Here is a 27,582-nt window from a genome sequence, read left to right on the forward strand (position 1 = left end):
ACATGAATAATATACACTACATTTCAAAACTTTGGGGTCACTTAGAAATGTCCTTGTTTTTGAAAGAAAAGCACGTTTCTTGGTCCATTAAAATAACATCATATTGATCAGAAATAGTGTAGACATTGTTAATGTTGTAAATGACTATTGTAGCTGGAAACGGCTGTTTTTCAATGGAATATCGACATAGGCGTACAGAGGACCATTATCAGCAACTATCACTCCTGTGTTCCAATGGCACGTTGTGTTAGCTAATCCAAGTTTATCATTTTAAAAGGCTAATTGATCATTAGAAAACCCTTTTGCAATTATGATAGCACAGCTGAAAACTGTTTTGATTTAAAGAAGCAATAAAACTGGCCTTTAGACTAGTTGAGTATCTGGGAGCTTCAGCCTTTGTGGGTTCGATTACAGGCTCAAAATGGCCAGAAACAAAGACCTTTCTTCTGAAACTCGTCTATTCTTGTTCTGAGAAAAGAAGGCTATTCCATGCGAGAAATTGGCAAGAAACTGAAGATCTTGTACAACGCTGTGTACTACTCCCTTCACAGAACAGCGCAAACCAGAATAGAAAGAGGAGTGGGACGCCCCGGTGCACAACTGAGCAAGAGGACAAGTACATTAGTGTCTAGTTTGAGAAACAGACGCCTCACAAGTCCTCAACTAAATAGTACCCGCAAAACACCATTCTCAACGTCAACAGTGAAGAGGTGACTCCGGGATGCTGGAGTACTTTAAATGAAATTATGGGCAGAAAGACAAATTCATCTCCATCTTTCATCGAATCAGATTATTATTCATCACAAAACCATTTGATGTTTCCAATTATTTTTATGATTATTTAATTGGCAAAGTGGGCAAACTTAGGCAGGAAATGCCCACAACAAACAGTGAGCAATTATATTCATGCATAAAAAAACTAATAATGAAAGAAAAGCAGTGCAAGTTTGAATTTTGTAAAGTTAGTGTGGGAGAGGTAGAACAATTACTGTTAACAATCAATAATGACAAACCTCCTGGCATTGACAACTTAGATGGAAAGCTACTGAGGATGGTAGCTGACTCTATAGCCACTCCTATCTGTCATATCTTTATCCTCTCTGGGCTAGGCGGGACGAATTCGTCCCACCTATGCAACAGCCAGTGGAATCCTGTGGTGCGTTATTCAAATACCTTAGAAATGCTATTACTTCAATTTCTCAAACATATGACTATTTTACAGCATTTGAACCTCTATGGGCTAGGCGGGACGAATTCGTCCCACCTACGTAACAGCCAGTCTAATCCAGTGGCGCGATTTTTGAATCGTTTGAAATACTATTACTTCAATTTCTCAAACATATGACTATTTTACAGCTATTTAAAGACAAGACTCTCGTTTATCTAACCACACTGTCCGATTTCAAAAAGGCTTTACAACGAAAGCAAAACATTAGATGATGTCAGGAGAGTGCCCAGCCAGAAATAATCAGACACCCATTTTTCAAGCTAGCATATAATGTCACCAAAACCCAAACCACAGCTAAATGCAGCACTAACCTTTTATGATCTTCATCAGATGACACACCTAGGACATTGTTATACAATACATGCATGTCTGTTCAATCAAGTTCATATTTATATCAAAAAACAGCTTTTTACATTAGCATGTGACGTTCAGAAAAAGCATAACAATTATTTTAAGAATTATAGATACATTACTCCTCTATGCACTCGATATGTCCGATTTTAAAATAGCTTTTCGGATGAAGCACATTTTGCAATATTCTAAGTACATAGCCCAGCCATCACGGCTAGCTATTTAGACACCCGGCAAGATTAGCCTTCACCATAATAACATTTCCTATAAGAAAAATGTTCTTACCTTTCCTGTTCTTCGTCAGAATGCACGCCCAGGACTTCTACTTCAATAACAAATGTAGGTTTGGTCCCAAATAATCCATAGTTATATCCAAATAGCGTCGTTTTGTTCGTGCGTTCTAGACACTATACGAATGGTAATCCACGGTCGTGCGCATGGCGCATGGCGTGACAAAAAATGTCTAAATATTCCATTACCGTACTTCGAAGCATGTCAACCGCTGTTTAAAACCAATTTTTATGCCATTTATCTCGTAGAAAAGCGATAATATTCCGACCGGGAATCTGCAATAAACTAAACAGCCGAATTAAAATACTCCACGGGGGCTAATCGCGCACGCGCCTCATTCCATTGTCACCTAATGGGACACTTGGATAAGGTGATAATCTGTTTCAGCCTGAGGCTGCCTCGTCAACCTTCATGATTTTCCCGGGTCCTGAGAGCCTATTGGAGCCCTGGGAATTGTCACGTTACAGCTAAGATCCTTACTCTTCAATAAACAGATGCAAGACGCACGACTCCTTGTCAAACAGGCCACTTCCTGCATGAAACCTTGTCAGGTTTTTGCCTGCCATAGGAGTTCTGTTATACTCACAGACACCATTCAAACAGTTTTAGAAACTTTAGGGTGTTTTCTATCCAAACCTGAACAATAATATGCATATTCTAGCTTCTGAGTTGGTGTAGGAGGCAGTTAAAAATGGGCACATATTTTTTCCAAAATTCTCAATACTGCCCCCTAGCCCAAACAGGTTAAAGACAAGACTCTCGTTAATCTAACCACACTGTCCGATTTCAAAAAGGCTTTACAATGAAAGCAAAACATTAGATTATGTCAGCAGAGTACCCAGCCAGAAATAATCAGACACCCATTTTTCAAGCTAGTATATAATGTCACAAAAACCCAGAAGACAGCTAAATACAGCACTAACCTTTGATGATCTTCATCAGATGACACACCTAGGACATTATGTTATACAATACATGCATGTTTTGTTCAATCAAGTTCATATTTATATCAAAAACCAGCTTTTTACATTAGCATGTGACGTTCAGAACTAGCATACCCCCCGCAAACTTCCGGGGAATTTACTAACAATTTACTAAATTACTCACGATAAACGTTCACAAAAAACATAACAATTATTTTAAGAATTATAGATACAGAACTCCTTTGTGCAATCGAGGTGTCCGATTTTAAAATAGCTTTTCGGTGAAAGCACATTTTGCAATATTCTCAGTAGATAGCTCGCCATCACGGCTAGTCATTTAGACACCCACCAAGTTTAGCCCTGACCAAAGTCAGATTTACTATTACAAAAGTTTGATTACTTTTGTTGTCTTCGTCAGAATGCACTGACAGGACTGCTACTTCAATAACAAATGTTGGTTTGGTCCAAAATAATCCATCGTTATATCCAAATAGCGGCGTTTTGTTCGTGCGTTCCAGACACTATCCGAAATGGTAAATCAGGGTTACGAGCATGGCGCAATTCGTGACAAAAAAATTCTAAATATTCCATTACCGTACTTCGAAGCATGTCAACCGCTGTTTAAAATCCATTTTTATGCAATTTTTCTCGTAAAAAAGCGATAATATTCCGACCGGGAATCTCCGTTTAGGTAAACAGAGGAAAGAAAACAAAGCATTCGGTCGACGCGGGCACGCGCCTGAGTCTCACAGTACTGTAACCAGCCACTACCCAAACGCGCTACTTTGTTTCAACCAGAGCCTGCAAAGCCACGATTCAGCTTTTTGCCGCCTTCTGAGAGCCCATGGCAGCCGTAGGAAGTGTCACGTAACAGCAGAGATCCTTTGTTTTGGATAGAGATGGCAAAGAAGGCCAAGAAATGGTCAGACAGGGTACTTCCTGTACAGAATCTTCTCAGGTTTTGACCTGCCATTTGAGTTCTGTTATAATCACAGACACCATTCAAACAGTTTTAGAAACTTTAGGGTGTTTTCTATCCAAAGCCAATAATTATATGCATATTCTAGTTACTGGGCAGGAGTAGTAACCAGATTAAATCGGGTACGTTTTTTATCCAGCCGTGTCAATACTGCCCCCTAGCCCTAACAGGTTAATCTGAGACTAGAGGAAAGTCTTTGTCCTCGGGTCTGGAAGGAAGTCAACGTAATTTCGCTACCCAAGAGTGGTAAAGCTGCCTTTACTGGTTCTAACAGCAGACCTATAAGCTTGCTGCCAGCTCTTAGCAAACTGTTGGGAAAAATTGTGTTTGACCAAATACAACGCTATTTCTCTGTAAACAAATTAACAACAGACTTTCAGCATGCTTATAGAGAAGGGCACTCAACACTGACACAAATGACTGATGATTGGTTGAAAGAAATTGATAATAAGAAAATTGTAGGAGCTGTACTGTAATGTTTCAGTGCAGCCTTTGATATTATTGACCATAACCTGTTGTTGAAAAAACTTAAGCGCTGAATCCATGATATGGCAATCTATCTAATAGAACTCAAAGGGTTTTCTTTATTGAAAGCGTCTCTAATGTCAAGCATGTAAAGTATGGTGTACCACAGGGCATTTTATTTTTACCATTTAAAAAATATATATATTTTACCTTTATTTAACCTCTATGTGACCGGCGGGACGAATTCGTCCCACCTACGTAACATCCACTGCCAGCCTGTGGCGCGATTTTCAAAATCTTCAAAATCCTATTACTTCAATTTCTCAAACATATGACTATTTTACAGCCATTTAAAGATAAGAATCTCGTTAATCTAACCACACTGTCCGATTTCAAAAAGGCTTTACAACGAAAGCAAAACATTAGATTATGTCAGCAGAGTACCAAGCCAGAAATAATCAGACACCCATTTTTCAAGCCAGCATATAATGTCACCAAAACCCAGAAGACAGCTAAATGCAGCACTCACCTTTGATGATCTTCATCAGATGACAACCCTAGGACATTATGTTATACAATACATGCATGTTTTGTTCAATCAAGTTCATATTTATATCAAAAACCAGCTTTTTACATTAGCATGTGACGTTCAGAACTAGCATACCCCCCGCAAACTTACGGGGAATTCGCTAACATTTTACTAAATTACTCACGATAAACGTTCACAAAAAGCATAACAATTATTTTAAGAATTATAGATACAGACCTCCTCTATGCACTCGATATGTCCGATTTTAAAATAGCTTTTTGGTGAAAGCACATTTTGCAATATTCTAAGTATATAGCCCAGGCATCACGGGCTCGCTATTTAGACACCCGGCAAGTTTAGCACTCACCATAATCATATTTACTATTATAAAAATGTCATTACCTTTTGTTGTCTTCGTCAGAATGCACACCCAGGACGTCTACTTCAATAACAAATGTTGGTTTGGTCCAAAATAATCCATCGTTATATCCGAATAGCGGCGTTTTGTTCGTGCGTTCCAGACACTATCCGAAATAGTAAAGAAGTGTCGCGCGCTTGGCGCAATTCCCGACAATAAAATTCAAAGTATTCAATTGCCGTACGTCGAAGCATGTCAACCGCTGTTTAAAATCAATTTTTACGTCATTTTTCTCGTAGAAAAGCGGTAAAATTCCGACAGGGAATCTCCTTTTCGGCAAACAGAGGAAAAAAATCCCAAAGGCGGGGCGGTCGGGGTCACGCGCATAAGCTAGTGTCTCTTGATGGGCCACTTGAGAAAGGCGATAATGTGTTTCAGCCTGGGGCTGGAATGACGACATTCTGTTTTTTCCCGGGCTATGAGAGCCTATGGACGACGTGGGAAGTGTCACGTTAGAGCAGAGATCCTTAGTAAATGATAGAGATGGCAAAGAAGTTCCAGAAATGGTCAGACAGGCCACTTCCTGTAAAGGAATCTCTCAGGTTTTGACCTGCCATTTGAGTTCTGTTATACTCACAGACACCATTCAAACAGTTTTAGAAAATTTAGGGTGTTTTCTATCCATATGTAATAAGTATATGCATATTCTAGTTACTGAGTAGGAGTGGTAACCAGATTAAATCGGGTATGTTTTTTATCCAGCCGTGTCAATGCTGCCCCCTAGCCCTAACAGGTTAACTAGGCAAGTCAGTTAACCTGTTGGGGATACCCCTTCCCGTTCGGATCCCGTTAACGGGATTGCTTGACAAGATACAACGCGCGAAATTCAAAACAGAATAAATCGAATCATTTAAATTTCTTAAACAATCAACTATCTTACACCCTTTGAAAGATAAACATCTCCTTAATCTAACCACGTTGTCCGATTTCAAAAAGGCTTTACGGCGAAAGCATAAAGTTAGATTATGTTAGGACAGTACTTTGAAAATAGCTGTGTGTAATGTTTTGTCAATGCAAAGACAGGGGTCACCAAAAGCAGAAAACCAGCTAAAATGATGCACTAACCTTTGACAATCTTCATCAGATGACACTCCTAGGACATTATGTTAGACAATACATGCATTTTTTGTTCTATCAAGTTCATATTTATGTCCAAAAACAGCATTTTACAGTGGCGGTGAAATTCAGAAAATATTTTCCCTCAAATGCTGCCGGTGAACAGGCGCTACAATTTACAAAAATTACTATTCGAAAACATTGGTAAATTATAATATTGTCATTCAAAGAATTATAGATTAACACCTCGTGAATGCAACCGCATTGTCAGATTTCAAAATAACTTTACTGGGAAATCACACTTTGCAATAAACGAGGTGCTATGCTCAGAAAAATAGGCTAGGCGATACAGGTTAGCGCCATCTTGGAACCATCTAAAATCAAATATACTATTGTAAATATTCACTTACCTTTGATTATCTTCATCAGAAGGCACTTCCAGGAATCCCAGGTCCACAACAAATGTAGTTTTGTTCTAAATGTATTATAATTTATGTCCCAATAGCTCCTTCTTGTTAGCGCATTCTGTAGGCTACTCAAAATGTACCGAAGCGCGCGGGAATTGTCGCCACGAAAGAGCAAAAAAATATATTTACGTTCATTCAAACATGTCAAATGTTGTATAGCATAAGTCTTTAGGGCCTTTTTCAATCAGAACTTCAATAATATTCAAGGCGGACGATTGCATTGTCTTATAAAACGTTTTGGAAAGAAAGGGTCCCCACACGCATGCGCGTGTAGACATGGCCATCCGCCTGTGACCTAGTTTACAGCCTTCTCGTTCAGTCAGTTTTAACAGGAGAACACTCAAACCACTTTGTAAAGACTGTTGACATCTAGTGGAAGCATTGGGAAGTGAAAAATGAATCCTAACCCACTGTGTGTTTCAATGGCAAAGGTTTGAATTGATTCCACATATCAGATTTCCATTTCCTGTTAGGATTTGTCTCAGGGTCTTGACTGCCATATGAGTTCTGTTATACTCACAGACACCATTCAAACAGTTTTAGAAACTTTAGAGTGTTTTCTATCCAAATCTACTAATTATATGCATATTCTCGTTTCTGGGCAAGAGTAGTAAACAGTTTAAATCAGGTACGTTTTTTATCCGGCCGTGCAAATACTGCCCCCTATCCCCAACAGGTTTTAAGAACAAATTCTTATTTCAATGACGGCCTAGGAACAGTGAGTTAACTGCCTTGTTCGGGGGCAGAACGACAGATTTTTACCTTGTCAGTGTGGGGATTCGATCGAAGTCCAACGCTCTAACCACTAGGCTACCTGCCGCCCCAATGACCTGTCACTGGCATTAAACAAATCATGTGTGTCCATGTATGCTGATGATTCAACCATATACTCATCAGCAACCACAGCTAAGGAAGTCACTGAAACCCTTAACAAAGAGTTGCACTCTGTTTTGGAATGGGTGGCCAGTAATAAACTTGTCCTGAACCTCTCTAAAACTAAGAGCATTGTATTTGGTACAAATCATTCCTTAAGTGCTAGACCTCAGCTGAATCTGGTAATGAATGGTGTGGCTGTTGAACAAGTTGAGGAGACTAAATTACTTGGCATTACCTTAGATTGTAAACTGTCATGGTCACAACATATAGATTCAATGGTTGCAAAGATGGGGAGAGGTCTAGCAGAGATGCTCTGCTTTTTAGACAGCACACTCCAAAAAAGCAAGTTCTGCAGGTTCTAGTTTAGTCTAATCTTGATCATTGTCCAGTCATGTGGTTCAGTGCGGCAAGGAAAAACCTAGTTAAGCTGCAGCTGGCCCAGAACAGAGCGGCATGTTTTGCTCTTAATTGTAATCAGAGAGCTGATATAAATACTATGCATGCCAGTCTCTCTTGGCTAAGAGTTGAGGAGAGACTGACTGCATCACTTCTTCTTTTTATAAGAAACAATGTGTTGAAAATCGCAAATTGTTTTCCTAGTCAACTTACACACAGCTCTGACACACACTTATCCCACCAGACATGCCACCAGGGGTCTTTTCATACTCCCCAAATCCAGAACAAATTCAAGAAATCGTACAGTATTATATAGAGCCCTTATTGCATGGAACTTCCTTCCATCTCATATTGCGCAAATAAACAGCAAACTTGGTTTCAAAAAACAGATAAAGCAATACCTCACGGCAGAACACCTCTCCCCTATTTGACCTAGATAGTTTGTGTGTATACATTGATATCTAGGCTACGTGTGCCTTTTTTTAAATGTATGTAGTTCTGTCCTTGAGCTGTTCTTGTCTAAGGATGTTCTGTATTTGTCATGCCCTGACCATAGAGAGCCTTTTTATTCTCTATTTTGGTTAGGTCGGGGTGTGACTAGGGGGGGTGTTGTAGTCTAGGTTATTTATTTCTATGTTGGCCTGGTATGGTTCCCAATCAGAGGCAGCTGTTTATCGTTGTCTCTGATTGGGGATCATATTTAGGCAGCCATTTCCCCACTGTGTTTTGTGGGATCTTGTTTCTGTGTAGTTGCCTGTGAGCACTCCATGACTTCACGTTTCGTTTGCTGTTTATTGTTTTGTGTGTTTCACTAATAAAGATGTGGAACCCAGATCACGCTGCACGTTGGTCCGAGTATGCTTCCAGTTCGTACGACGAGCATGACAGAAGATCCCACCACCACAGGACCAAGCAGCGTGCCCAGGTGGAGATGGCATCCTGGACTTGGGAGGAGATCGAGGAGAAAATATCCTGGACTTGGGAGGAAATCTTGGCAGGACACGAAAGCCTGCCGTGGAAGCAGATGCAAGGGAGGACAACGACTACAATGACAGCCCAAAAGACAGCCAACATTTTGGGGGGGGCACACGGGGTGGTCGGCGGAGCCGAGGAATGAGCCAGAGACCGTCAGGGAGTCGAAGGTGGAACTCGATGAAAGATTCCGGAGAGAGGTGGTGGCGATGAGAGTGCTGCAGCGTGGGCATGCTGAGGAGCGTGACACCAGTCCGGTGTCATTTGTACCGGTTTCACGCATCTGGCCTCCAGTGCGCCTCACCAGTCCGGTACGTCCTGTGTCTCCTCCACGCACTCGCCCTGAAGTGTGTGTCACAGTTCCGGTACAATTTGTGCTGGCTCTACGCACCAAGTATCCAGTACGCCTTCACAGCCCAGTACATCCTGTGCCAGCTCCCCGCACTCGCCGTGCGAAACGTGTCATCGTTCCGGTACAATTTGTGCCGGCTCTACGCACCAGGTCTCCAGTGCGCCTCCACAGTCCGGTACGTCCTGTGCCAGCTCTCCGCACTAACCCTGAAGAGCGTGTCACCAGTCCGGTGCAACCTGTCCCAGCCCCACGCATCAGGCCTCCAGTGCACTGTAATGTACTTGTCCTCTCCCCAGTCCGGTACATCCTGTGCCTGCTCCATTCACTCGCCCTGAAGAGCGTGTCACCAGTCCGGTGCAACCTGTGCCGGCTCCACGCATCAGGCCTCCAGTGCACCTCCCCAGTCCGATACGTCCTGTGCCTGCTCCTTGCACTCGCCGTGAAGTGTGTGTCATCAGTCCAGAGCCTCCGGCGACGGTCCCCAGTCCGGAGCTTCCGGAGACGGTCCCCGGTCCTGAGCCTCCGGCGACTGTCCCCGGTCCGGAGCTTCCGGCAACGGTCCCCGGTCCAGCGCCTCTGGCGACGGTCCCCGGTCCGCAGCCTGGTCCCCGGTCCGGAGCCTCCGGCGACGGTCCCCGGTCCGGAGCCCCCGGCGACGGTCCGCGGTCCGGAGCTTCCAGGTACGGTGTCCTGTCCCGCTCCAGGGCAGGAGCCTTCCTCTGCCCCGATTTCCAGTCCAGGCACAGCATCCAGTCCCGCTCCAAGGCCGGAGCCTTCCTCTGCGCCGGTGCCCAGTCCAGGCACGGTGTCCAGTCCAGCTCCAAGGCCGGAGCCTTCTTCTGCACCGGTGCCCAGTCCAGGCACGGCGGCCAACTCAGCTCCAAGGCCTTCCCCTGCACCGACGCCCAGTCCAGGCACGGCGGCCAACTCAGCTTCATGGCTGGAGCCTTCCTCGGCGTCGGTGCCCAGTCCGGGTACAGCGTTCTACCCGGCTCCATGGCCGGACCCGTGGTCTGGGCGGGGGCAAAGACCCGCACCGGAGCCGCCACCGACACTAGTCACCCCCCCTACCCTCCCCAGTTGGTTTCAGGTTTTGCGGCCGGAGTCTGCACCTTTGGAAGGGGGGTACTGTCACGCCCTGACCATAGAGAGCCTTTTTATTCTCTATTTTGGTTAGGTGGGGGTGTGACTAGGGGGGGTGTCACTATACTATGCTATGCTAAAATAATAAGTATTGCATTTGATTTGAAGTCTGTGTCAGTGTTTATTAATTGTGAACTCATTAAGGCAATTAGGAGCCTCAGTAAGCAGCTACAGCCAAATGCTGAGCTCCAAATATTGAGACACTTATGATTCAAAGAGGTGTGAGGCTATGCGCTAAGCTGCTGCCAGTGTTATGGACTTTGACAACACATAACATCACTAGGTGCATGCTCACTACATGGATTATGGTGGGTGTTTTCAAGTGATTGAGCCTGAAGTGTGTGGCATTTAAGTCTGGGCTTGTTGTGGAAGTGAGGAATTCCGTCAGATGACTAGAGAATTGGGTTACATTTAGCCCAGAATCAGTGGCAGATTAATATTTAGCCTATGCAGCTAAAGGAATGCTAATGGGGTCTACATGTTATGTTTTCACCCTGATGTATTGTTTTCAGATAGAGCTGTGAATGGTCTTAATCTGACTGCTTCCCCTGTTCATAGTGGTAAAGATTTGGCAGCTGTTTATTCACTTGGCACCAGGTCTCACAGGCACCACTCTCACTGAACTGGGTGAATAAGAATATATTATGCTAATAATGACAAAGATAATATATCACACAGACCAATAATGCCTTCCAGATCATCACAAGAACAAAAGGAAAACCATCATTAGATGATCATTCAACACATTAATGATTTATGGTAACCACTGACTTTTTAAACATTTTTGTAACATTTTAGTCATTTACTGCTGCTGCTCAAGCTTCAACTCATATTCCAAAATTACTGTATGCTCGAGCGCCGCAAACGTTCAGAGGAACGGAGACGGATTTTGAATAAGGGTGTTTATTTAATCTAAATCAGCTCACAGGCAGTGTTATCATTTGTAACACGTGATAAGATCTCTTACAATATAGTAACAGTTCACTGGCTGGATATAGCATGAGTCACAGATAGCTAGATAGCTGCTGCTACATTCTCTAGCTACACATCAGTCTATCTCACAAATTAGTCCCTTCCCTGTTATCATGCCTTAAACGCCTAGACTACTCTGAAGCCAAAACATGATGAAAATGACAGAGATAGTGTGTCAGGTATTATTTCCTGAAGAATGCCTTATCTTATTTTTTTGCTTCAGTCTACAAGTGATAGTCAGTAGACTAAAGAAGTAAAGGTAATGTAGATGGCTGCTATTCTTGTTGGAAGGATAATGATTACGACCGCAAGATTCTCCAAATGGATTGTCTTCGTAAGTGAAGTGCTGTTGATAGGAAGTTTAATAAATGAAGGAAATACAGTATGAGCATGTTGATCATATTTGTATCATTATATAAAAAAAAAAGAAGCAAAGTAGGCTAATACACATTTAATCCGTCACCTGACAGATGGTCTGCGTATATGATTGTAGTACACAACATTCCTGCAACCACGTTCGCCAAAGACTAGATACTGTACACCCTTGGGTGTCTGTCCCAGACCCTATTCTTGCTCCCAGAATACTACTTAGCTGTCACTGAAGGGACCTAATGTCACCAGCACCAAAACAGATAAAATTATATATTTATGCCTATCTCTGTGCTTAGATTTCACTAACCTTGGTACATATTTTCCATGTCCCTGGTAACCATTCAGTGATTTTGTGTGGACATACACTGAGTGTACAAAACAATTAGAACATCTTCCTAATATTGAATATTGAGATGCATCTCCCCTTTTGCCCTCAGAACAGGGCAGGGACCCATGTTGACTCCAATGCTTTTCACAGTTGGCTGGATGTCCTTTGGGTGGTAGACCATTGTTGATACACACGGGAAACTGTTGAGCATGCAACCCAGCAGTGTTGCAGTTCTTGATACAAACCGGTGCACCTGGCAACTACTACCATACCCCGTTCAAAGGCACTTGAATGTTTTGTCTTTCCCATTCACCCTCTGAATGGCACGTACACAATCAATGTCTCAAGGCTTAAAAATCCTTCTTTAACCTGTCTCCTCCCCTTCATCTACAGTGATTGAAGTGGGTTTAACAAGTGACATCAATAAGGGATCATAGCTTTCACCTGGATTCACCTGGTCAGTCTGTCATGGAAAGGTGTTCTTAATGTTTTTGTACACTTGACGTAGACCGTGACGTACACTTCAGGGGTATGCTTAGGCTATGCTACTTTCAGTGTGTTTTTAAGAGAATTGTATATTTTGGGAACATTGCAAAATGCCAGTTTGTGCATTTGATGGTTGTGGATTGAGTGCTGAAACTTTTGTATTTTTTTATTTTATTTCACCTTTATTTAACCAGGTAGGCAAGTTGAGAACAAGTTCTCATTTACAATTGCGACCTGGCCAAGATAAAGCAAAGCAGTTCGACAACATACAACAACACAGAGTTACACATGGAGTAAAACAAACATACAGTCAATAATACAGTAGAAAATAAGTCTATATACAATGTGAGCAAATGAGGTGAGATAAGGGAGGTAAAGGCAAAAAGGCCATGGTGGCAAAGTGAATACAATATAGCAAGTAAAACACTGGAATGGTAGATTTGTAGTAAAAGAAAGTGCAAAGTAGAAATAGAAATAATGGGGTGCAAAGGAGCAAAATAAATAAATACAGTAGGGGAAGCGGTAGTTGTTTGGGCTAAATTATAGATGGGCTATGTACAGGTGCAGTGATCTGTGAGCTGCTCTGACAGCTGGTGCTTAAAGCTAGTGAGGGAGATAAGTGTTTCCAGTTTCAGAGATTTTTGTAGTTCGTTCCAGTCATTGGCAGCAGAGAACTGGAAGGAGATACGGCCAAAGGAGGAATTGGCTTTGGGGGTGACCAGAGAGATATACCTGCTGGAGCGCGTGCTACAGGTGGGTGCTGCTATGGTGACCAGTGAGCGGAGATAAGGGGGGACTTTACCTAGTAGGGTCTTGTAGATGACCTGGAGCCAGTGGGTTTGGCGACGATTATGAAGCGAGGGCCAGCCAACGAGAGCGTACAGGTCGCAGTGGTGGGTAGTATATGGGGCTTTGGTGACAAAACGGATGGCACTGTGATAGACTGCATTCGGTTTGTTGAGTAGGGTATTGGAGGCTATTTTGTAAATGACATTGCCGAAGTCAAGGATCGGTAGGATGGTCAGTTTTACGAGGGTATGTTTGGCAGCATGAGTGAACGATGCTTTGTTGCGAAATAGGAAGCCAATTCTAGATTTAACTTTGGATTGGAGATGTTTGATGTGAGTCTGGAAGGAGAGTTTACAGTCTAACCACACACCTAGGTATTTGTAATTGTCCACATATTCTAAGTCAGAACCGTCCAGAGTAGTGATGCTGGACAACTCTCCACGGAAGGAGAGTTGTATGGCATTGAAGCTCGTCTGGAGGTTAGTTAACACAGTGTCCAAAGAAGGGCCAGAAGTATACAGAATGGTGTCGTCTGCGTAGAGGTGGATCAGAGACTCACCAGCAGCAAGAGCGACATCATTGATGTATACAGAGAAAAGGGTTGGCCCAAGAATTGAACCCTGTGGCACCCCTATAGAGACTGCCAGAGGTCCGGACAACAGGCCCTCCGATTTGACACACTGAACTCTATCAGATAAGTAGTTGGTGAACCAGGCGAGGCAATCATTTGAGAAACCAAGGTTATTGAGTCTGCCGATGAGGATGTGGTGATTGACAGAGTCGAAAGCTTTGGCCAGGTCAATGAATACGGCAGCACAGTATTTTTTCTTATCGATGGCAGTTACGATATCGTTTAGGACCTTGAGCGTGGCTGAGGTGCACCCATGACCAGCTCTGAAACCAGATTGCATAGCGGAGAAGGTGCGGTGGGATTCGAAATGGTCGGTAATCTGTTTGTTGACTTGGCTTTCGAAGACCTTGGAAAGGCAGGGTAGGATAGATATAGGTCTGTAACAGTTTGGGTCAAGAGTGTCCCCTTCTTTGAAGAGGGGGATGACAGCAGCTGCTTTCCAATCTTTGGGAATCTCAGACGACACGAAAGAGGGGTTGAACAGGCTAGTAATAGGGGTTGCAACAATTTTGGCAGATAATTTTCGAAAGAAAGGGTACAGATTGTCTAGCCCGGCTGATTTGTAGGGGTCCAGATTTTGCAGCTCTTTCAGAACATCAGCTGACTGGATTTGGGAGAAGGAGAAATGGGGAAGGCTTGGGCGAGCAGCTGTGGGGGATGCAGTGCTGTTGACTGCAGTAGGGGTAGCCAGGTGGAAAGCATGGCCAGCCATAGAAAAATGCTTATTGAAATTCTCAATTATAGTGGGTTTATCGGTGGTGACAGAGTTTCCTATCCTCAGTGCAGTGGGCAGTTGGGAGGAGGTGTTCTTATTCTCCATGGACTTTACAGTGTCCCAGAACTTTTTTGAGTTTGTGTTGCAGGAAGCAAATGTCTGCTTGAAAAAGCTAGCCTTGGCTTTTCTAACTGCCTGTGTATATTGGTTTCTAACTTCCCTGAAAAGTTGCATATCACGGGGGCTGTTCGATGCTAATGCAGAATGCCACAGGATGTTTTTGTGTTGGTTAAGGGCAGTCAGCTCTGGATAGAACCAAGGGCTATATCTGTTCCTGGTTCTACATTTCTTGAATGGGGCATGCTTATTTATTAAGATGGTAAGGAAGGCATTTTTTTAAATAACCAGGCATCCTCTACTGACGGGATGAGGTCAATATCCTTCCAGGATACCCGGGCCAGGTCGATTAGAAAGGCTTGCTCGCTGAAATGTTTCAGGGAGCGTTTGATAGTGATGAGTGGAGGTCATTTGACCGCTGACCCATTACGGATGCAGGCAATGAGGCAGTGATCGCTGAGATCTTGGTTGAAAACAGCAGAGGTGTATTTAGAGGGCACGTTGGTTAGGATGATATCTATGAGGGTGCCCATGTTTATGGCTTTGGGGTGGTACCTGGTGGGCTCATTAATAATTTGTGTGAGATTGAGGGCATCAAGCTTGGATTGTAGGATGGCTGGGGTGTTAAGCATGTCCCAGTTTAGGTCACCTAGCAGCACGAGCTTTGAAGATAGATGGGGGGCAATCAGTTCACATATGGTGTCCAGAGTACAGCTGGGGGCCGAGGGTGGTCTATAGCAGGCGGCAACGGTGAGAGACTTGTTTTTAGAGAGATGGATTTTTAAAAGTAGAAGTTCAAATTGTTTGGGTACAGACCTGGATAGTAGGACAGAACTCTGCAGGCTATCTCTGCAGTAGATTGCAACACCGCCCCCTTTGGCCGTTCTAGCTTGTCTGAAAACTTTGTAGTTAGGGATGACGATTTCAGAGTTTTTGGTGGACTTCCTAAGCCAGGATTCAGACACGGCTAGGACATCCGGGTTGGCAGAGTGTGCTAAAGCAGTGAATAAATCAAACTTAGGGAGGGGGCTTCTAATGTTAGCATGCATGAAACCAAGGCTATTGCGGTTACAGAAGTCATCAAAAGAGAGCGCCTGGGGAATAGGAGTGGAGCTAGGCACTGCAGGGCCTGGATTCACCTCTACATCACCAGAGGATCAGAGGAGGAGGTGGATAAGGGTACGGCTAAAAGCTATGAGGATTGGCCGTCTGTGACGTCCGGAATAGAGAGTAAAAGGAGCAGGTTTCTGGGGGCGATAAAATAGCTTCAAGGTATAATGTACAGACAAAGGTATGGTAGGACGTGAATACAGTGGAGGTAAACCTAGGCATTTAGTGATGATGAGAGAGATATTGTCTCTAGAAACATCATTGAAACCAGAAGATGTCATAGCATGTGTGGGTGGAGGAACTGAAAGGTTGGATAAGGTATAATGAGCAGGGCTAGAGGCTCTACAGTGAAATAAGCCAATAAGCACTAACCAGAACAGCAATGGACAAGGCATATTGACATTAAGGAGAGGCATGCTTAGCCGAGTGATCAAAGGGTCCAGTGAGAATTAGATAGCTAGCCGAGCCATAGGTAGCAAGCTGGTAAAAGATGGAGGGAGGTCTGTTTTTAGCCACTTCGTGTGTTTCCGTCTGTAGATTAGTAGGGTTCCGTGTGGTAGGGGGGACCAGTCCAATTGGCAAAATAGATTATAGTTATAGTGGCCCAAGAAAATTGGAAAAAGAAAAAACATGAAGTAAGACCATATAATAAAACATTGATCAGTCTTTCTAATCGGGGCTCATTCCATCAGACATGTTGTCCTCCTCCCTTCTGAGCAGTGATCAGACCCCAGCTTCCTCCCACAGCTGCTGCAGAGAGCCATCAGGAAGTACTCCTGTCCTCTGCTGGGTTAGCTCCATCCAGCCAATGTCAAGACTGGGCTCTTCTCCCATAACTTATCCTTTACTTTTACTGCTTACGGAACGTCTTCCTCTATGACAGCTCTTTATTCCTCCCTAGGAAGTTAAAGAATTATAAATCATCACAGTTTTATGGATTTATCTTTGAGATGATGACATAGGTTGGCTTCCACAATGTACAACATGGGCAGGCAATCCTCAGGTCTTTTGCAGATGTGAGGAGTGGACTGTTTGACAGTTTGTTCCTTTCTACAGTAAGTGCTTCACTGTGCAGAGGAGGCGGTGTGCTAAATTTAATGACTCACGGATTCTGAAGAATAAAATAACCACCCCTGTAAAGTGTATCTTATTTCAACTAATATGTCTACCTCCCTCATGTTCTTTCAGGGTTGTTGACATAGTACTTTAGTGTGTGTTTATTTGTTTGTTTATCTAGTGGGGGCACTATGCATATTTATTAGATGGTAGAAAACATTGCACTCCCCTGTGCCCAAGCAAAGTGTATGTACTGTACAACTTCTGAAATTATTATTAGTAGTAATATTGGGATTACACTATGGATACTGTTTAGCATGTATATTTATAGTATTTTAACATATAACAACCCACAAGGGGAGAAAAGAGTTTGTGATGACCCTCTTTGCTATTTATCATATTTTGGGAATACAGAATATGAGCAAAATCTGTTTTGTTACATACTGTAAGATAGACACACTATTTCACAATTAACCAGCACTTCTGTCTCCTAAAACATTATATAACACTAATCCTGAACACTGTTGCAACTGTATTTTGTGTAAGTATTTAGTGCTTTATCTCCATTAACTCTTGACCTAATTTTCTATGTCAGTATGGCAATTTCTGACATTTTGTCACGCATACTGAATTGTGCGTAGGGGCTGCTTGCATTTATTACCTGTATATCGCATACAGTACATTGATTTTAATATGCATTGCTAGTGCATTCTCATCAATGAGGCCTACAGTTCCCTTGCTCTGAGACCCTTTCATCTGCCAATGAGGAAGGAAGGCAGGCGGTGTGTTTGTCTGCATGTGTGTCTGGTGCTGTGCATTCAGCAGTCTCTAAGCTCATTACAGTAATCAGGTTAAAGAGAGGGGTTCAGGGGAGCACTTGGCCTCAGGCATTCTTCCTGCACTCTACAGTATGAGCTTGCCCCTGTGGTGAGGGGAGTTCCTATCCCAGACGCAGTGGAGTGCCTGTCCTACTACAGTATGGCCCTGTCCCACTCCTAATGATCAGCTCAAACAGCCTTGGTGCGTGCAGCATGCACACTGCTATTCAACTGCACCCATGCTGTCTTAATGACTTCCTTAATTGTAAAGCCACTCGGAGTCAGACATTCCAACGCAAGTGTTGAAGGAACCTGCAAGTAAGCATTTCATTGGACAGTGCATACCATGTGTGTCCTTTACATACGACTAATGAAATGTGTAAGTGTTTGATTGTTTTCCAACAGTCCCCACACGCAGTGGCTGAGTGACACATTTGGTAAATACCAAATATTATCCTCTGTAATTACATCCTCTTGCACAGATGAACCATTGATAATGTTAAAGCCAAGCTTTGAGCTCACCTAATGATGTTACCACTTGTGCTGTTGGGAAATGTTAATGTAATATGTGTAATTATGTTGTTTATTTTGTTTTTGTAACAAGATATAAAGTAATTACATTTCTTTTTTATCTTACCCTGTCATCCAAGAATGAAGATAAACCACACACTGCTTTGATTGATCACTGGATGTATGTTTTGAGACAATACATGCTAGCATTCCTGGTTCATGCAGTAGCAATCTGGTTATGGGGAGAATCTTTTAGTAGGCTATAGCAGCAGAATGTGCTCTACTGAGAATCCATGATTCAGCAGTATTATATTGTCAGTCGTGCATATTGCCTTCCTTTTTCTTACTGAGTCTTTGTTTCTTTCCAGCTGTAAAACCTGCTGAAATCCTTGGGCATTTTATGCTTCAGCAATAAGGTAAGCTTTGGTCTTTTCTCTCTCTGATCAAGGGATAATAATAATCAAATGAGATGGAAGTTTAAATTAAAAGCTCACAAAATAAGAAATAAAGTTTCTCTTCTAGACTCCAGTCACAATCTTTCACTTGAAATGTTGTGAGTGTGTAGGTAGCGATTAGCAAGAGAAACTTAAATGACCATTGATTGCCTTTGTCAATCTTCGCTTGGGCCTGGTGCTGTGAATGGCTAACTGCACAGCAAAGGCCCAGTGCTGTCAAAAAGGTGATTTCGCCCCCCCCCCCCCTTGTGAAAATGATGATAATGCCCTCTTAGTGGAAGAGCTGTTTGAAAACACTGCCTGAAATTTCAGCCTGTTTTGGTCAGATGTAGTTTTGGCCTGCCTGGTGACATCATTAGTTAATATACCAATAAGAAAGAGAATTCCAAACATCTCTGCCAATGACAGCTAGTTTTCAGTTTCCTCCTCCCCATTCAGGCCACTTCCAGACAGTCTGAGCAAAATTCTTGCTTATGAGATTATTCTTTGCTAAGAAGCTTTTTTGTATATTTTTGACCATTTTAATTGAAAACAATGATTTGATATTGAGATGTTGTAAAAACAGCTACATTGGACCTTTTTAAGGGTTATTTCACTGCATGGAGCTGACAGAAGCCACCTGACCTGGGTATTTCCACAAAATGTTGTTGCTATGGCAACCCACAAATGTGGAGTTTGAAAAAGTGTCCTTAACTAAGTGCGGCAGGATCCTTCACATGCTCCAATCCCTAATCCTGTAGCTGCTCTTGTAGCTCCTCGGTAGGTCCGTCAGTCCTGCCATCAGCCCTGGCCTGCCCTGTCCTGGAGGGGCTCATTGTACCCTTCCCTATTACCCTATAGCACTGTCTGTAGGAAGCCTACAGACCGAAGCACATCCCAGATGACCCTTCAGATATAAAGCATGTGTTGAACAATGAATGTGGGAGCCTAATTATGGTGGAGAGGGATGTGTTGAGCTGATCAGATGTTTGAGCTGGATTTATGCTGGATGTTTTTAATCAGAAAACAGGGCTAGGCCTAAGGTCTGATTGTAGGGTATAAATGCAGTTCTAGGTGAAAAGTGCTTACAAGGGAGTTCTGATTTGATGCCTAGATGACTTTCCAAAATGTTTAATTGGAGTGCACAACAGTATCAAATCCTGTGACCGAGCTGTATGCCAAGGAGTAAACACCAACAAGTAGATTACCTTTCCTCTCTGCTACATTGTGGGGGCAGATGTTCTGAAGGGAGTTTTTCTGTTCTTTCCATAAAGTATGTTTGGATATGTGGCCAGTACAGGTCATGGGTGCTCTGGTTGGTGGGCTTGAATCAGAGGGAAAATGTGGATGTTGGCTGGGTAGTTAATGGTTCTCAGCTGTCAGCATGTGACACACCCAGACCCCATCTGAGACTAACCATAAAAAAGGGGGTTGAAATTGTATGGGTAAAATGCTTAATGATTGGGAGAAGGCTATGTTTTTTCTTCCTCCTTCTCTCACTTTCTGCCATATTGTTCTCTGGATGTTTTGCTCGGACAAAGTATGAAGTCGCTGATGTTGATGAACATGGTTTGTGCTAGTTTTCACTTATTAATAAGAAACATAACAAAAAACAAATCCTTATTTTAAATAAATTAGAGCATTGGCATAACTGAGCTGTCAGGGTAGGAATGGGAATATGTGTATTTTGGTATTTGTGTGTCTTCCCAAGGGATTGTAAGGGACATTGGAGGAAACAAAATCAGCCATGTGTGTCTTTGTGTAGCTATCTTAAGAAATGGCTTCCAATTTGTCAGCAGGCCTCCAGCACACGGTACCTTTAGAATAACTTTCTGAAGTGGATAATATTTATTGCAGGAGAAGCTGTTTGTTTACACCTTTTCCAGCCAATTTAAACATTTGATTCTCCTTTGCTTTCAGAGCGTGCTGCTGAGAGAAAAGCAAACCTGCTTGAAGTGGCACAGAGATGCAGTGTGTTTGGAATGTGCTCAGTGTTCATTAAACAATGGAGGAGAGGTGCTGTTAGTTTGCTTTGACCTTTTATTGTTCACTGTGGATGTTGACCAATCATTAATTATCTTGAAAGGGAACATGCAGTAAAACGCTGCCTTCCTAATTTAATGTGTGGAGGGGACTTTTGCCTGAGTGCTTTATCTGCTGGCTTGTTTAGTCTTGTTTGGTTACCTTGCCTCCATGGCGTGTAGGAAAGTTTTACTTTTTTTTCAGGCCGTGAGTCCTGTGAGAGGATAATTGGTCCACAGCAGTAATTGTCTGTAGCCAGGGTTCTGGAACGATGTACAAGCAGTAGTAATGTGGTTAGATAAAAGGACAGGTCATACCAGCTGAACACCAAATGAGCAAGGCTCCTCTCAAAGCAGTGGTTGGTACTTTTACCTTTTCACTTCAGTTTTTTTAAAGTACAGAAATAACAGGTCTCAGGTTTATACAATGTAACAGTTTTATAATGCACTCCTACACATAGCACCCTCACTGATGCAGTAAAATTAAGATGACAGTTTTACTGAGAGGTGTTTTCATTTTTCAGGCACACTCCGTCAAAATTAATCAGTCATCCTTCTCAATCTCTTTTCCTGCCTCCGAGATGGCTGAGCTCTTAATACTAGCTTTGTTTATCTGACATTTGAAAGCAGACTTTGTTTTAAATGTTAAGCACAGCAGTGAATGCTTTTATGAGGATGACCTTGCAGGGAGTGGCAGCTCTGAACCTGTGGTAACTGAAGTGGCCCAGCCTGCCCCGGCTGTCCAGCCTTATATGTCCAGGAAAAGGTGGGAAATGCAGAGTCATGGCAACGGGGGGCAGAGTCAGTGATGTGGAAACAATGGGCCAACAACATAACCTCTTTCTGACCTTCTTCCATCTGAGAATAACAAGGTTTGACTCAGTTCTGAAGTTTTTTTATGATTAATAAAACATTCACATGGATGTTGTTCAAAATACAGTATGCATCCTTTGCACCAGTCTCAACGTCAACAGTGAAGAGGCGACTCCAGGATGCTGGCCTTCTAGGCAGAGTTCCTCTGTCCAGTCTTTTGCCCATCTTAATCTTTTATTTTTATTGGCCAGTCTGAGATATGGCTTTCTTTGCAACTCTACCTAGAAGGCCAGCATCCCGGAGTCGCCTCTTCGCTGTTGACGTTGAGACTGGTGTTTTGCGGGTACTATTTAATGAAGCTGCCAGTTAAGGACTTGTGAGGCGTCTGTTTCTCAAACTAGACACTGTAATATACTTGTTCTCTTGCTCAGTTCTGCACTGGGGCCTCCCACTCCTCTTTCTAGTCTGGTTAGAGACAGTTTGCGCTGTTCTGTGAAGGGAGTAGTACACAGCGTTGTACGAGATATTCAGTTTCTTGGCAATTACTCGCATGGAATAGCCTTCATTTCTCAGAACAAGAATAGACTGATGAGTTTCAGAAGAAAGTTATTTGTTTCTGGCAATTTTGAGCCAGTAATCGAACCCACAAATGCTGATGCTCCAGATACTCAACTAGTCTAAAGGCCAGTTTTATTGCTTCTTTAATCAGAACAACAGTTTTCAGCTATGCTAAAATAATTGCAAAAGGGTTTTCTAATGATAAATTAACCTTTTAAAATGATAAACTTGGATTAGCTAACACAACGTGCCATTGGAATACATGAATAATGGTTGCTGATAATGTTTCCAGCTACAATAGTCATTTACAACATTAACAATGTCTACACTGTATTTCTGATCAATTTGATGTTATTTTAATGGACAAAAAAAAGTGCTTTCTTTCAAAAACAAGGGCATTTCTAAGTGACCCCAAACTTTTGAAATCTAGTGTATACTGAAAGAAAATATAAACGAAACATGCAATTTCAACGATTTTACTGAGTTACAGTTCATATAAGGAAATCAGGCAATTTAAATAAATTCATTAGGCCCTAATCCATGGATTTCACATGATTGGGCAGGGTCGCAGCCACTTGGGAGCCAGGCCCACCTTCTGGGGAGCCGGGCCCAGCCAATCAGAATTAGTTTTTCCCCACAAAAGGGCTTTATTACAGACAGAAATTCTCCTCAGTTTCATGAGCTGTTCAGATGGCTGGCCTCAGACGTTCCAGCAGGTGAAGAAGCCGGATGTCAACCTTTACCTGGCATGGTTACACGTGGTCTGCGGTTGTGAGGCCGGTTGGACATACTGCCAAATTCTCTAAAATGACGTTGGAGGCGGCTTATGGTAGAGAAATTAATATTACATTTTCTGGCAACAGCTCTGGTGGACATTCCTGGAGTCAGCATGCCAATTGCACCCTCTCAAAACTTGAGTTACATGTGGCATTGTGTTGTGATACAACTGCACATTTCAGAGTGGCCTTTTGTTTCCAGCACAAGGTGCACCTGTGTAATGATCCTGTTGTCAGCTTCTTGATATGTCACACCTGTCAGGTGGATGGATTATCTTGGCAAAGGAGAAATGCTCACTAACAGGGATTCAAACAAAATTGTGCACAAGAGAGAGGGTGGCTGTGAGCTGGAGAGGAGAGGCTGGACCAGGGATTGCAGTTACCTGATTTACAGGACATGACACACTGGCCAGGATTTATATGACTGGCAGGCAATGCTCTGAGCATGCTTCTAAATACTGATGCTCTGATTCTCCCAATCTCTTGATCTGAAGGCAAGAGGATATCTCCCAGAGCAACACAGGATGACCTACTACAGTACATGTTGTGCTGTATTAATGGTGATTTATTTCAAATCATAATTACCCATATGTTTAACGATGCACAACTAGTAATTCAATCACAAGATCCATTCATATTGTCGTTGTTGGTATATGATTCCCTGAACAATAATTCTCTAAGCTTTGTTCCTTGTAAGTCACTCTGTACAGTACAGTATGTGTTACTGTAGGTGTACCTAAGGGCAGGGGAAAGCTCTGCCAGGCACATTGTGTTTGTATGGTGTCTGTGCTGATTTTACCGTGTGTGAGAGACAGGAAGAGGGAGAATCCCAGCTGTCTGTTAGCCTTTGGAAGCAGCAGCACACTGATTTTCATATGCCCACTTGAATCAGTGCAGAGAGGTAAAGCATGTTTGCTCTAGAGCTGCTCAGAGAGGGAGGTCGTAGACTCCGATGTTTGTTTCTGTAACCCCACCATAGCCATGATCTCTCCTTAATTACTGTCACATTACATGATGCTCCTCTCTCCCGCTGTCCTCTCCCTCTGGTAATAGTGCATATTACTCCAATTACGACCTGAGTCAAACTCTAGAGTTACTGTAGCACGCACCAGTCAGCTTCAGTGCAGGAGCAGAGAGAAGAGCAACATCATTGGCATAATGGAGTCTTTTTTGTTTTCGAGGAGATGGATAGCTGTTTTTGACCTTGATTCCATTTCATTTATCAGAATACTCTAATTTTTTCTAAGCTTTTTGTTTGGCCGATAAATAATAGGAAGGCCGTTACCAAAGCCCTCCAAGTACTCTCTATGTGGTCTGATCCATCTTGGATGTTCACCCAGTGGTGTTCGCAGAAGACAGCAGAGCAGTGTTTCCGTTAGCCGGATTTTGGCATATAATTTTTTTTTAAAGCCGATAAATAAAATTGGCACAGACAAGCCTGGAGAATAAGAAAAAAATCCCATTTTGAAATCATGCTTGTTAGCCTATTCATTTATGTAAATACCAGCAGATGTAAATACATTTGAACGGTCATGCATTATCAGTCTAGGTTCATTTGCATAATTTAGTGGAATAAAATTGCTGTGTGTGTAAATTCACTCTGTCTTATTTATCACACGCGCACAGCAAACAGATACAGAGCCTTTGAGTGGACAGTCTATCAGACAGCTGCTGCTACTGTACAACATCTCAAACAGCAGTGCATAGGCAACGGAAGGCAGGCTTCATCAGCGCGTCACACACCACTTTGCAGTGAGCTGGAGGCAGTATGCATTTTGAAAACATATATACATAATTGTTGGAAACCTGAAAATGTTAATACATATTATGAGGTATGTCTTACCTTGCTTTAAAGTAGCCTAGACAAAATCCGACCATATCTGTGGGGCAAGTTATTTTAAATAAACTTTCTTTCATTGTCCAGTAGCCAAAGGCACTATCCTTGTCAAATTAGCAACCCATGTTAGTTTGTAGCATATTAGATCTCCCCTCTTTCTAAAGTCGTAGCCAAAAGTTTTGAGAATGACGCAAATATGAATTTCCACAAAGTTTGCTGCTTCAGCGTCTTTAGATATTTTTGTCAGATGTTATTATGGAATACTGAAGTATACTGAAGCATTTCATAAGTGTCAAAGGCTTTTACTGACAATTACATGAAGTTGACGCAAAGAGTCAATATTTGCAGTGTTGACCCTTCTTTTTTAAGACCTCTGAAATCTGCCCTGGCATGCTGTCAATTAACTTCTGGGCCACATCCTGACTGATGGCAGCCCATTCTTGCATAATCAATGCTTGGAGTTTGTCAGAATTTGTGGGTTTTTGTTTGTCCACCTGCCTGTTGAGGATTGACCACAAGTTCTCAATGGGATTAAGGTCTGGGGAGTTTGCTGGCCATGGACCCAAAATATCAATGTTTTGTTCCCCGAGCCACTTAGTTATCACTTTTGTCTTATGGCAAGGTGCTCCATCATGCTGGAAAAGGCATTGTTCATCACCAAACTGTTCCTGGATGGTTGGGAGAAGTTGCTCTCGGAGGATGTGTTGGTACCATTCTTTATTCATGGCTGTGTTCTTAGGCAAAATTGTGAGTGAGCCCACTCCCTTGGCTGAGAAGCAACCCCACACATGAATGGTCTCAGGATGCTTTACTGTTGGCATGACACAGGACTGATAGTTGAGCTCACCTTGTCTTTTTTGGACAAGCTTTTTTCTGGATGCCTCAAACAATCAGAAAGGGAATTCATCAGAGAAAATGACTTTACCCCAGTCCTCAGCAGTCCAATCCCTGTACCTTTTGCAGAATATCAGTCTGTCCCTGATGTTTTTCCTGGAGAGAAGTGGCTTCTTTGCTGCCCTTCTTGACACCAGGCCATCCTCCAAAAGTCTTCGCCTCACTGTGCGTGTAGATGCACTCGACACCTGCCTGCTGCCATTCCTGAGCAAGCTCTGTACTGGTGGTGCCCCGATCCCGCAGCTGCATCAACTTTGGGAGACGGTCCTGGCGCTTGCTGGACTTTCTTGGGCGCCCTGAAGCCTTCTTCACAACAATTTAACCGCTCTCCTTGAAGTTCTTGATGATCCGATAAAAGGTTGATTTAGGTGCAATCTTACTGGCAGCAATATCCTTGCCTGTGAAGCCCTTTTTGTGCAAATCAATGATGACGGCACGTGTTTCCTTGGAGGTAACCATGGTTGACAGAGGAAGAACAATGATTCCAAGCACCACCCTCCTTTTGAAGCTTCCAGTCTGTTATTTGAACTCAATCAGCATGACAGCGTGATCTCCAGCCTTGTCCTCGTCAACACTCACACCTGTGTTAATGAGAGAATCACTGACATGATGTCAGCTGGTCCTTTTTTGGCAGGGCTGAAATGCAGTGGAAATGTTTTTTGGGGATTCAGTTCATTTGCATGGCAAAGAGGGACTTTGCAATTAATCTGATCACTCTTCATAACAGTCTGGAGTATATGCAAATTGCCATCGTACAAACTGAGGCAGAAGACATTGTGAAAATTAATATTTGTGTCATTCTCAAATTCTTTGGCCACGACTGTTCATTTCTAAACAATATTTTCATCTCTGTCACATGAAAACGCTCGCTTTTGACAACGCGTTTTCCTGCTAATTGCATTACGAAACAATCATTTGCACATAGCATACTGCCTTGTGCGCAGTGCTGCACTTATAATGTGAAGAAATAATAGGTTATCATTTTATGTTAAAGGTTCTGTGACCTAGCAAGGCCTACTGGTTGAATGAATTTAGGATCTGTTGTCCCACAACTGTCCCAGAGTCTGTTGGGAATAGGATATTTCTTTCTCGACAAGCTGACCAATAGAATAGGTATACTTTTCTACTATGGGGATAGTAGATTGGCATAGGCTACTGATTTTGCTGTTCATTACTGTTGTTGGCTGAGCATAAGTAGCCTAAATGTGGGCATCGGAATTCGGAAAGAAGGACCACATCCTTGCATCCTGACTTGCATGTTCTATTAAGATAAATCACATTTACATTATGATAATTCATGTCATTCTGAGCAAAGTGGGTGGACACCATAATCAGGTTACGCACCCAATGCGTATGGATCCGGTAAATTTCTCAAATGTCCAGCGGCGCATTTTCCTAACTGAAGCCCTGCAGCAAAGCTGGCTGACATCATCATGACAGTGGCCTGAGGATGGGGGGGGGGGGGGGTGATCTGTGTCAGTCCTACTGAACCACTAACTCTGATTCATACTGCCAGCTGTCAGACACATATCCATCCACATCCCTTATCATCCGCCACACCAATGGTATTATTCACCTTTACCTGCGACCTATACTGGTGTTTTCCGTGTGTGTGAGTGAGTATGTGTGAGTGAGTATGACCTCATGCTGCATTGTTTGGGGTGAGATGAGAGGAGAGAGCATGTCAGACGCAAGCTGATCTCATGTCTCCAACCATCCTCACTAGATCAGATCACAAACTTACAGTACACACTTACAGTTGCGGTCGGAGGTTTACATACACCTTACCCAAATACATTTATACTCAGTTTTTCACAATTCCTGACATTTAATTCTTGTAAAAAATCCCTGTCGTAAGTCAGTTAGGATCACCACTTTATTTTAAGAATGTGAAATGTC

General features: G+C 42.8%; 1 protein-coding gene across 3 annotated transcripts in view; it reads left to right on the top strand.

Annotated features, from left to right (window-relative positions):
• LOC106561152 (talin-2) overlaps positions 1–27,582 on the top strand; it is a 162,389-nt gene that overhangs the window by 53,398 nt on the left and 81,409 nt on the right. For 2 of the 3 annotated variants that reach the window (XM_014124805.2, XM_045688215.1), the window contains exon 2: positions 18,719–18,766. The gene's annotated coding sequence lies outside the window, so the exon portion shown is untranslated. Of the gene's footprint in view, positions 1–18,718; positions 18,767–20,704; positions 20,801–27,582 lie in introns of all 3 variants that reach the window. The other variant, XM_014124806.2, reaches the window with a different exon arrangement.

This window comes from Salmo salar, chromosome ssa10 (genome assembly GCF_905237065.1).
Source record: "Salmo salar chromosome ssa10, Ssal_v3.1, whole genome shotgun sequence".
Taxonomy (NCBI): Eukaryota; Metazoa; Chordata; class Actinopteri; order Salmoniformes; family Salmonidae; genus Salmo; species Salmo salar.